Genomic DNA, 12,803 nt, shown 5'->3' on the forward strand with positions numbered 1-12,803 from the left:
TATATTTGGCCTTGAACAATTTCTTCTCTACAAGGGCTCTTCATCCTCTTCGGTATGACACAAAGCTCTCCTCATCATTAACAATTCTCCATCTTCTGGTTTGTTAGCTGATCTGGTGGGGTCTTCTTCTACTAATTTATGGTTCTCCCAGCGTTCTTTGTCTTCTTACATTGAAAAGCACAATGTCCTTCTCCTTCACACTTAAAGAAAGTTCCTCTAAACACTCTCTTATCTTGTCTTCAATCATCTTTTCCAAAAACCTCATTCTGGTAACCATTTGGTTCTCTTCTCCAATAGAAATTTTTGTCATCCTTTCACTATGAATTACCATTTTTGCTTACTTCCTTGTCCTTGTTCTAATCTGTATAGGTTCTTGTTCCTCCTTGAAATATTTCCTCGGAAAACCTTCCACCTCTACCTCTCTATCTCTGCTTGTGTCTTTTGTTCAACTTCTCTTCTGCTTTCAGGGCATATTGATAAGCTTCTTCAACACTCTGAAACTTGATCAAACTGAGTTCATCTTGTATAGACATTTGCAATCCATTCATCTATATAATCCATTCATCTATCTCGCAACTTGTTCAATCTCATCATCAACATGTCTAGATCTGATATTCAACTTGTAGAATGTTTCGGTATACTCCTTCACACTTGATTCTTTCAGATTCAAGTTTTGTAACTTCCAAAACAGATTTACTTGGTAATCAACTGGCATAAACTTTGATTTCAACTTGGCAACCATCCGCTCCCATGATTTTATCTTCTCTTTACATCTTTTTTGTCTATCAACTTGCAAGTGTTCCCACCAAAGAGATGTATGACCTATCAACCGAGTACAAGCATATTTCACCTTTCTTTCTTCCACGGTGTTTTCAAAATCAAAATACTTCTCCATCTCCAAGATCCAGTCCATTAATTCTTTTTAATCCAACTTACCATCATACTCTGATGGGGTCAAATGTGGTTTGGTGTTTGCCCTACTCAAAACCCTCAAAAACCTCTCTTCATCTGGATAGATCGCCACTGGATTTGTTGCTTGTTCTTTCAGTGCTTCTTCTTCTTCATCTTCACTCACATCTTCAATATGTCAACCTCTTCTTTGGGATGTCTCAACAACTTCCAACCGGCCTATAATTCCTCTTAACATTTCCATCACAGTAGGGTCTGCATTCCCATGCACTCCACCATTCCTATTTCCTATTTGCGCTATCTTCACGCCAGTCCTCTACAGCTGGAGGTCGGATCCACAGTCTGCCACCCCACAAAAAAATCTTAAGGACAACGCAATCTTCGGAATGAAATCTCGCTTTGATACCACTTGGTGGAGTCACAGTTAGGAGGGACCTCAATGAGATCTATCCACACCGTGTAGCAAGAGTAAGACACAACGAAAGAAAGACAAGGCGATGGAGCCAATACAAAATTGACTAATTATATTAGGAAAACTGATTACAAATGATCGGTAACATCCAAGCTAAAAGATTCGACTCACTGGCCTGCTTCATACATGCTCAATTACAGAATCGATCATCTTCAGAGCTCTAAATCTTAATATTTATCTTCTATCTCTGATGATTTATGATGCTTAATTACATTTATTTATATGCTCAAGAGAGATCCACATCGACCCAAGAGGGATCAAATTCTGAAGAACATGATCAAACATGTAAAACTACTAGGTTGGCCTCCACTAATGAAAATCCAAAGGAAGAATTGTGGATCAAAGGGAAGGTCGACCACATGCCGAGGAACACTGAAATCAATGAAATGGGGCTCCACAAACTATGGAAAGGATCCACAAGATTCACCAATAGCAAATAGGTCCAAGCGGTTCCGGTGTTCTAAGCCAAAAAACAGTCTCGAAATCCAAAATCAATAACTTGCCGAAAAAAAGATCCAAACGTGCCACGGTTCAGGAATAAGGAAGATTGTCATGATTACAAGAAAAATCTACCTTCGCAAGATCTGGTGAGCAAATGCAAGAAAGTGTAGAAAGAAATGCTGAAACTATAAAATAGAAAACAAACTAAAAAAAATTGTTTTTGGTTGATGCAAGATTGCCAAGAACCAAGGATGCTCCTGTTGCAAGGTGTGGGCCCTTGGTCTCCTTGTGTTGTGCAACATAGTTCTCGGGTTTGTGACTTGGTGGGAATTAACCTTCTCAGTTGTACATCTAGACTATTACTAATGATTCTTTCCCAATTGATCATTCCTTTCCCTTGGATGATTATTTGTATGAAGAAGAACATCCATTTGTCAAAACAAAAAGCTTGAGGAGCACCTATAACTCGGCTAAGCATGGTGATCAAATCCCTGAATTCCTCTTGGAAGTCAATTCGGTGTGGCCCATTAGGTATCTTGTTCAGGCGAGGTCTACTCTTTTGCAACCAATCCTATTGATGACTGCTAAACATGCATCAAGATCATCTTCATATATTGATTTAGCTCCTTCTAAGCTTCTATAGATCATGTCTCTATGTTCTGGTAAGTGGAAAGCTTCACTTATAGCCTTTTCTGATAGGTAAGTAAGAACGGTTCCATCCTCGACCATAATTGTCCTTGACTATGAATCATAGTGCTTGGCGCACTCAATCATTAGTTCATGACATCTAACTGTAGGAGGGAAGCTGATTGCCTTGATGATGCCGCTTTCTATTATCTTCTTGGCTATAGGTGATGGTTTGCCAATGTATGGTGCCTCACAAAACTTCTTCACATTGAAGTTCCCAAGATTTGTATCTCTAATGTTGCTCCACAAGGATGTAATTGTGGTCTCCAAGTCATCATTCTTCTGATCTTCTTTGATGAGAGCCTATCAGGAGGTATATCCACTTGCTTTGGGTGTTGCCATCATTCACCTATTAAAGATGTTCAAGTTAGGGTCGTATGAAAATTGTTAACTTCAAACTGGTAAAACTTTAAGAATGATAATAGAATGTTGATTCAAACAAGTCTTATATTTTAATGAATCTAATCAATGTTAGGACCCGGGAGGCAATTGAGAGGGGGGGGTGAATCAATTGTCTATTAATTTCAACCCAAATATAACATAATTAAACTTGATGCATATTACCGATAAACCAAACTTAATGCCAATTGACAGATTATCAGTTAATATTAATACCAGTGAAACTTAATGTATGAAACAGAAAGAGAAACAACATCCACAACTCATAACATAGAGATTTGTACGTGGAAACCCTGTAAGCGGAAAAACCATGGTGGGAAACCTTACCCACAATCAGATGATACTACTGTAGATAGTATGTGTACATAAATGGGGTCTGCACATGCAAAAAGGCCAACCGCCTAGAGCTCACTGCTCAATCACAAAATAGGAGTCACACTAACTATAATTGGATGATTAAATCCAATGATAATGTAATGCTCAAAGTAGCATCTTCAATGCTGGATTTAGTATCGGTTAAGCTCTGATAATCACCTTCAAACCTTCCTTTAACCTTCTTTATGGTCTGCTCATATGATCTTCAATATTCGCAGATACCATGTCACAAAACCATATACCTATGTTGTTTCGTTACATTTATCTCACAAATGAGATCTTGCATATATACCAAAACCTAAGACCAAATGTGTAGGTCGGATCACTAAGAATATTACAATTAGATAAGATGCGATACATCATGTCGGCTCAATACATTTACAACAATATCCAATTAATAAATCATCTCCATAAAGTGTCGTGCTGATCTGGAATAGATAACATGTGCCGGTGCATAACCTAGACCAATTTGTCGGTAACAACAAATATGTCAACCCGATTAGACCAATAACCAGAATACCAAAACCAAATATCCAAACCATGTCTTCGACATAACCAAGTGATCTTCAGATGATAACAAGTCATTCTTCGTTTCGGTGAACAATATAACTTGCCAATGAGCATATACCTATGATTGTGCATAAGTCACTGAAATTTTCGGTGAGCAACAATGTGCTAGTTCAACACAACGATAGATCTCTAAAAGGATAAGTGTTGACATCAATGACAAAACTAATGCAACACATTCATAATACCAACAATCAAATGTACAATAAGACTGATTTATTTCTGTGTGTGCATCCTTGACAAAGGGACCTAACTTAGATCAGTAAGGGTTTCATCTTCTAATCAGACCTGGTTACATTCCTTACCTTATGATTTCTTATGATTTTCTCTATATCTGATCAAAGGATTGACAATAATCTATGAATTCGTTGCGTGGAAGGCAAACTTAATGTCCTAGGGAAAATATGGGTTGTCTTAATGATTGAATTTACTGATTGATATGTCTTCTTTGCTGAGAAAATTCGCTTCAACCTGATCTTCAAATGACAAACTCGTCTTCTTCAAAAGACCAGACCAACATTTAATGATAAAATTCGCTTTTTATGCTGATTGAGAATTGCTGATGCTTGATGAAGTTCATTGTTCAATTGGAGTAATTTGCTGACTTGCTGACAAAATTTGCTTTTAGAGAGGAATTGTGTTTTGACTTGATGTTAAAATGATTAATTTGATCCTCCTTATATATGCGATTTAGGGTAGAGTCATGACTTTTGGAGTTAAGGCCGATTTGGTTTAATAAAAACAAAGGATAAATTGCCTCTTTCATGCCAGCTGACTTGATAGATTATAACTCTCCCTCTTAACAATTCGAATTTGAATAAGTTTTTGGCACCAAAATGCTTGCCTTTGGGAATTTCTCTTTGGGTCCTTGGCAAGGTACACACATGATTCTCTCTAGGACCCTTAGAAGGACAAGAAACAAGTTTTCTCTAGGACCCTTGGAAGGACAAGAAACAAGTTCGCTCTAGGACCCTAGCAAGGACAAGGTCAAGGTGAAAAATTTCACTCCATGTCCCTAGCAAGGACAAGACTCTTGATAAGAATTTCACACTCTATGTCCTTAGTAAGGACATGACTCAAGAATAAAATTTGCTTTGTGTCCTTTCTAAGGTACGTGACCTTGTATTGAAATTCACTCCAAGACCTTCAGGAGGTACATCAATTGGAAATAATTCGCTCTAGGACCTTGGTAGGGACAATAAACAAAAATGAAAATTGCTCTATGTCCTCTCCAAGGACAAGACTTGATAAAAATTTTGCTCTATGTCCTTTGGAAGGTACAAGACTTACTAGTTTTGATCTCAAATCTCAACAAGGTATATGCTTGAACAAATTCGCCCAGCTTAGCAACCCAAAATGCATTACCAACCATTCATACAATCCTTCATTTGTCTTGAATGCTGTCTTCCACTCATCGCCTTCTCTGATTCTGATATGATGTTATCCACTCTTCAAGCCTATCTTGGTGTAGTATTTCGCTCCACTTAGGCAATCCATTATGTCATACATCCTAGGAAAAGGAAATTGGTACTTTTCTATGATCTTGTTTATTGCTTTGGAATCGGTACACATCCTCCATTCCCCATTCTTCTTAGGTGCTAACACTGCTGGTACTGCACAAGGGCTCAAACTTTCTTTGATTAAACCTTTCTTCAACAATTCCCACACTTGTCTATTCAAATCCTCATTCTCCATCGGTGTCATCCGGTGTGTAGCTTTGTTAGGCAAACTAGCTCCAGGGACCAGGTCCATGCAATGACTGATACTCCTCACAGGTGGTAATCCATTAGACACATTATCTGAAATGATGTCTTCATACTCTGTCAGCAACACCTTTATCTCCTTCAGTTGTTCTTTATGCTCCAGGTTCTCAGTCTTCTTAGGAACTAAGGTAAAACACACATTCTCATGTCTTATTCCATCTAGGAATTTCCTTCCATCCACCAAACAATTTCTAGTATTCGTACAAAATTCACTCTTCAGGGGCTCCTCCAATGGTAACCAGGTTTGTTCATCCCATTTGATACAATAGTATATATATTCTTTCTTCCATCATGTATTGCTTGTCTATCAAACTGCCAAGGTCTACCCCAAAAAAGGTGACAAATATCCATAGGCATAATTTCACACAAAAATTCATCATGACAATTTTTAATTTTCAATTTCACCAAGCATTTCTCACTTACTAACAACTTATGATCATCCTGAATCCATGCTATCTGATAAGGCTCAGGGTGTCTCATTCTTTCCAACTTTAACTTATTCACCATTTCTTTTGAAACAAGATTATCTGAACTACCACTATCAATAACTACTTTACAACACTTACTAGATATCTTACATTTGGTCTTGAACATATTTGTTCTCTGCAAGGGCTCTTCATCCTCTTCGGTATGACACAAAGCTCTCCTCATCATTAACAATTCTCCATCTTCTGGTTTGTTAGCTGATCTGGTGGGGTCTTCTTCTACCAATTTGTGGTTCTTCCAGTGTTCTATGTCTTCTTACATTGAAAAGCACGATGTCCTTCTCCTTCACACTTAAAGCAAGTTCCTCTAAACACTCTCTTATCTTGTCTTCTGTCATCTTTTACAAAACCCTCATTTTGGTAACCATCTGGTTCTCTTCTCCAATAGAAATTGTTGTCATCCTTCTGCTATGAAATACCATTTTTGCTTATTTCCTTGTCCTTGTTCTAATCTGTATAGGTTCCTGTTCCTCCTTGAAATCTTCCCCCAAAAAACCTTCCACCTCTACCTCTCTATCTCTACTCATGTCTTTTGTTCAACTTCTCTTTTACTTTCAGGGCATATTGATAAGCTTCTTCAACACTATGAAACTTGATCAAACTGAGTTCATCTTGTATAGACATCTACAATCCATTCAAATATCTCGCAATTTGTTCAATCTCATCATCGACATGTCTGGATTTGATATTCAACTTGTAGAATGCTTCGGTATACTCCTTCACACTTGATTCTTTCTACTTCAACTTCTGTAACTTCTGGAACAGATTTACTTGGTAATCAACTGGCATAAACTTTGATTTCAACTTGGAAACCATCCGCTCCCATGATTTTATCTTCTCTTTACGTCTTCTTTGTCTATCAACCTGCAAGTGTTCCCACCAAAGAGATGCATGACCTTTAAATTGAGTACAAGCATATTTCATCTTTCTTTCTTTCGCGGTGTTTTCAAAATCAAAGTACTTCTCCATCTCCAAGATCCAGTCCAATAATTCATCTAAATCCAACTTACCATCATAGTCTGATGGGGTAAAATGTGGTTTGGTGTTTGCCCTACTCAAAACACTCAAAAACCTCTCTTCATTTGGATCAATCGCCGGTGGATTTGCTGCTTGTTCTGCCGGTGCTTCTTCTTCTTCATCTTCGCTCACATCTTCAATATGTCGACCTCTTCTCTGGGATGTCTCAACAACTTCCAACCAGGTTGTAATTCCTCTTAACATTTCCATGACAGCAGGGTTTGCATTCCCACACGCTCCATCATTCCTATTTCCTCTTCACGCTATCTTCACACTAGTCCTCTACAATTGGAGGTCGGATCCACAGTCTGGCACCCCACAACAAAATCTTAAGGACAATGCAATCTTCAAAATGAAATCTCACTTTGATACCACTTGGTGCAGTCACAGTTAGGAGGGACCTCAATGAGATCTATCTGCACCATGTAGAAAGAGTAAGACACAACGAAAGCAAGACAAGGCGACGGAGCCAATGCAAAATTGACTGATTATATTAGGAAAACCAATTACAAATGATCGGTAACATCCGGGCTACAAGATTCGGCTCACTGGCCTGCTTCATACATGCTCAATTACAAAATCGGTCAACTCTGGACCTCTAAATCTTAAGATGTATCTTCTATGTTTTCTCTGATGATTTATGATGCTTAATTATATTTATTTATATGCTCAAGAGAGATCCGTGTTGGCCCAAGAGGGATCAAATGCCGAAGAACAAGATGAAACATGTAAAACCACCAGGTTGGCCTCCACCAATGAAAATCCAAAGGAAGAAGTGCAGATCAGAGGGAAGGTCGACCACATGCCAAGGAACATTGAAATCAACCAATTGGGGCTCCACAAACTACGAAAAGGATCCACACGATTCACCAATAGCAAATAGGTCCAAGTGGTTCCGGTGTTCTAAGCCAGAAAACTGTCTCAGAATCCGGAATTGGTAACTTGCTGGAAAAAGATCTAAACGTCCCATGGTTCAGGAATGAGGAATATTGTCATGATTACAAGCAAAATCCAGCTCCGCAAGATCCGGTGAGCAAATGCAAGAAAGTGCAGAAAGAAATGCTGAAACTACAAAACAAAAAACAAACTAAAAAAAATTGTTTTTGGTTGATGCAAGATTGCCAAGAACCAAGGATGCTCTTGTTGCAAGGTGCGCACCCTTGGTCTCCTTGTGTTGTGCAACGTAGTGCTTGGGTTTGTGACATGGCTTAACCGACTCTTGTGGATTTTATAAGTCTAGTGGTTGTATTGGACATTAACAGGTCGATCTTTTGGTGCAACGACAACCACACTTGTAACAAGTGGTATCAGAGCTTGGTCACAGGTTCAAACCTCTCACTTGCACTGGGGGGGATTGCTGCAAGGTGTTCACCCTTGGTCTCCTTGTGTTGTACAACACAACGCTCAGATTTGTGACATGGCTTAAACACCTACTGTGGATTTTATAAGTTTAGTGGTTGTATTGGGCATTAACAGGTCGATATTTTGGTGCAACAACCACACTTGTAACAACTCCTGCATCAATTTATCAAAAAAAATTGTAATTTGTATATTCTTAAAGTTGGTGATTTTTGAATACCTAGTGGGTGTTCGGATTAGAAAGAGTTGATGCTCTTAGAATAGGGGTTTGGTGACTCCTTAGGGTTGGTGCCCTTAAACATTGTAATTGAATTTAATCATGAGGTTGGATTAGGATAGTAGATCCTAGCAACATTTCTCATCGTGGTTGTGTTTCCATGTATTCTCTTGTGCATTGGTGTCATTGTGTAGTGTCTCTTTCAGATTTCAGTTTGGTGCTTTCATTTCAGAATTATATTAAAAGTTTTTAATAAGGTTAAAAAAGATTTAGTTGGATAAGGATTTAAGTTTTATTTACTATTGATTCACCCCCCCCCCCCTCAATAGTAAGTTTGTGTTCTATAGATAGGAGAAGAACTTAAAACTAGTTTTGGATTAAAAAGTTGCCATCTAAAACAATTCTTCTTAGGTTCAAGAATATTAGACCGACAAGTTTCAATTGATTTCTTCCACATTATATTGTTCAGATTTAAGCTCCATTTCCTATTCACATGCTCAATAATGCTCTATATTTGTGAGGATCTTATAAAAACCCCTAGACTTAATGGTGAGAAGAGGAGTCCCATTCGCCCATTTTATTCTTGAAATGAGTTCATCTTCTTTAAGTTATTTAATGGGTTGCTTGAGAAGAGTAAGGGACTAAGCCATAGTAGAATATGTTCTCTTATTGTTTGTTTGACAATCTAAATTTTGTCTGTACCTTTAAATTGGTTATTTCTAAACAAGTTTCCACTATCAATTAATACTACTAGGTTCCATTTCTTAGTTGAACAACCTTGCAAGAGAGCAAGTCTTTTACCTTTATGACCAATGTTCCACCAAATATATTTTTAACCAAATAATTCAACTTCTTCATAACTAATGGCTTCAACATGTTTAATGTACCTCTTACATGTTTCCCATGCCCTCCATATATTGTGAAACACATTGGATCCTGCTGGGGTAGCACTTAGGTTACTAAACAAGATATCGTGCATATTCAATCCTTTCCATTTTCTAGCACCTCTAAGTCTGGCATCCTGTATATTTCTCCTAATTAGAATTTTCCAAGGCTCCTTACTCTTAAGAGCTTTAATGATCCACTTAATTGCTAAAGCCACTCCTTGTTTTCTAAGATCCTTTAATTCGAGTCCTCCTAACTCCTTACACAACACCACTCCCAACACACATTATGCCTCCTTTGCTTCCCTCTACCATCCGATCACAAGTGGCTAATTACTTTTTGAATTTGGTTACTTGGTACCCTAGAAAAAACCAAGCTAAGGCATATGTAATATATTAAGTAGGATGATAAGATCTTCTGGCATACCTGAAGTCTACCTATCAATGATAAATAATTCCTATTCCAATTATTCAATTTCCTATCAATTTTAGAATACATCAAATTCCACATTCTTTGGAATGAGGGAGACTCTGAGAATGGGATTCCCATGCATCTAACAATCTTATTCGACCCACCCCCTTGCCATCTAAAAGAACTTATCCAATCTAGTTTTTCATCAGTCCACCCAAGGATGATAGATTTGGTTTGAGAGACTTTAGAATAAGATGCATTGCAAAATAGTTCAAGTCTATTTACCATATTTCCTACATTGTCTTTATTAAGCACATTGAACAATGCAGTGCTATTTGCAAATTGTATGTTGAGAAGAGAAGAAGAATTAGGTAATCTGATGCCTTGTACCTCATGCCCAACTAAATCAGATATGCGAACATAATATCAACCTTCAAATGCAATCATAAATAGAGCAGGAGCTAGTGGAAAACCTTGTCTAATGGACCTACCTAATTGAAATGCCTTTGAATGCTCTCTATTAATGTCAATCTGTGCATAAAATCTTTAAATAGTACTTGAGCCATTTTACATTAAGCATATGAAAATCCTATAGTTCCCATGATAGTTGTAATGAAAGACCACTCAACCCTATAATATGCATTTTCAAAATCTATGAACATGCTCACTTCCTACCCACTCCTCTTAGCCTAGTCTAGGCTTTCCCAACTAGTAAGTAAATTCTCAAGGATATATATTCTTTTGATGAACCCTATTTAGTCCAATTTATAATCTCTAGCAAGATGTCAACGAGTCTTCTAGCAAGCACCTTTGCAAGAATTTTATATGACATATTAAGTAATGTTATGGGCCTCCAAATCTTGATACCGCTTATATACTTGTCCTTAGGTAGAATCTTAATAATGCTTGAGTTAATCTACTCTCCTAGAGCTCCAACCTTAATGGTTTCTTGGTAGACCTCAAACAAATCATCCACCACCAAATCGTTGGTTTTATAAAACTCCGCTGGCAGTCCATCAACACCTAGGGATTTGCCATTACAAAATGAGAGAATTGTCTTGTGTATTTCATCTCTAGCTATAATTTTGCCTAACTCCTTAGCCATTGCTTGGTTGATCTTTTTTGAAACTTTTTTATAAATACCTCCTAAGATTTTACTATCTATATCTTCAGTCGTGAATGAATTTTTGTAGAAAGTCATAAATACTTCCTTGATTTCTGCATTATAGAGGCACCATTTATCCTCTTTTTGGATTGGTCCAATGGCTTCTATACTATGCTCCTCTTTGAGAATATTAAAGAGACATCTTGTCCCTCTATCTCCTTCTCTCATCCAATTCATCCTTGCTCTAACTCTAGCCCATTAGGCGCTATTAATTTAGATTGTGGTCAACTAATTTGATCTAATTATTAAGGTCAATGTTCCTCGGGTCATCTTGAATGCTTTTTTCCTCTACAATTAGTTCTTCTTGTAACTTAAGTTCTCTCCTCTTCTCAATGGCTTCTCTATCCCCAATTGTTCTAAGAAGCTTCTATAGATTGTGGGTTAGAGAATTCCAATACACTCTATTTCCTTTTTATCCCATTCACTGCTTTTGTGATAAATCTGAATTTGTGTATCCCATCAATATAGTCTCGTTGCTTTAATAATTTTGTGTCTAGTTTGAACAGACCCCCTTTAGTGATTTCTCTATTACGATTGCTCTTACTAAACATGACAATGGTTTTAATGGGGTGGTAGCCTAAGAGTGCCCTAGGTTACACATGCACACTATTGTTACCTTCCCTATTATCAAAGCAAAAGTTGTCTCTCTGACCATAGAACCCATCCAATCTGCAACACACTCTTCTCTCATCTCCTTAGTTGTTACACCATGTATACCAAATCCTTTTGCTCTCCTTCCTTTTCCCTTCTAGTGGGTCAGAGTTTTGAGCATCTTCTTCATCCTCATCTAAAAAAACTCTTCATTGTCTTTCCATCCCCATGTATTGCCACCCTTTTATCCTCACTTCTTTCTGTCATGTTGAAGTCCCTACTTATCACCCAAGGTATCTTAGGATGGGTATCAACCGTCCACTTCCACAGGGCAACTCTATCATTATGATTATTTGGAGCATATACCAAACTTAAAGTTAACTTTAGCAACTTCCACACATAGATATATGTTACAAGGAGAACAACCATGTTTTGTAATGAATCTGGCCCAAACTTGACTTACTAGGATAACTATTCCTCCTCTACCTTTCTCATGAGCAGTGTAATAGAACACAACCTCTTTCCATATGAATCTCAAGTTGTTGATTAGTTGAAACCCTACAACGTTTACTTCTTGGAGAAGGAGAAAGTCCACCTGTTTATTCTTATTACAAAGAGATCTGACTATATATTTTCTGTCAATGGACTCCGAGCCCCTAATGTTCCAACTGATACATCTAATCATGGTTGATAGTTTGATGTGGGGTCCTCTCTATTAGTTTTGTACAAATTATTGAAACATTTAGGAAGGTCCCATCCTTTCCCTTTCTTTCCTTCTTTAATAACATTTAGTTCTCCTTACAACTTTCCTTTTCCTCCTTTCCTTACCAAAGACACTTATTTTTTCTTTCCCCCCTTCACCCTTGTCTTGAGATGGTGAGTGTGTTGGGACATTCTAAATCTATTATCATATCTTTCTCCTCACAATGTATTAATCCATCTTCATTCTCCAAAGGATATGTGCAGTTTGTTAGATCTAAGGGCATGTCATTAGCATTGGTAAGTTCATTGTTACTAATGACCAAATCAGACTACTTCACTTACATCTTCCAACTAGTTA

The sequence above is a fragment of the Cryptomeria japonica genome, chromosome 4 (assembly GCF_030272615.1).
Source record: "Cryptomeria japonica chromosome 4, Sugi_1.0, whole genome shotgun sequence".
NCBI lineage: Eukaryota > Viridiplantae > Streptophyta > Pinopsida > Cupressales > Cupressaceae > Cryptomeria > Cryptomeria japonica.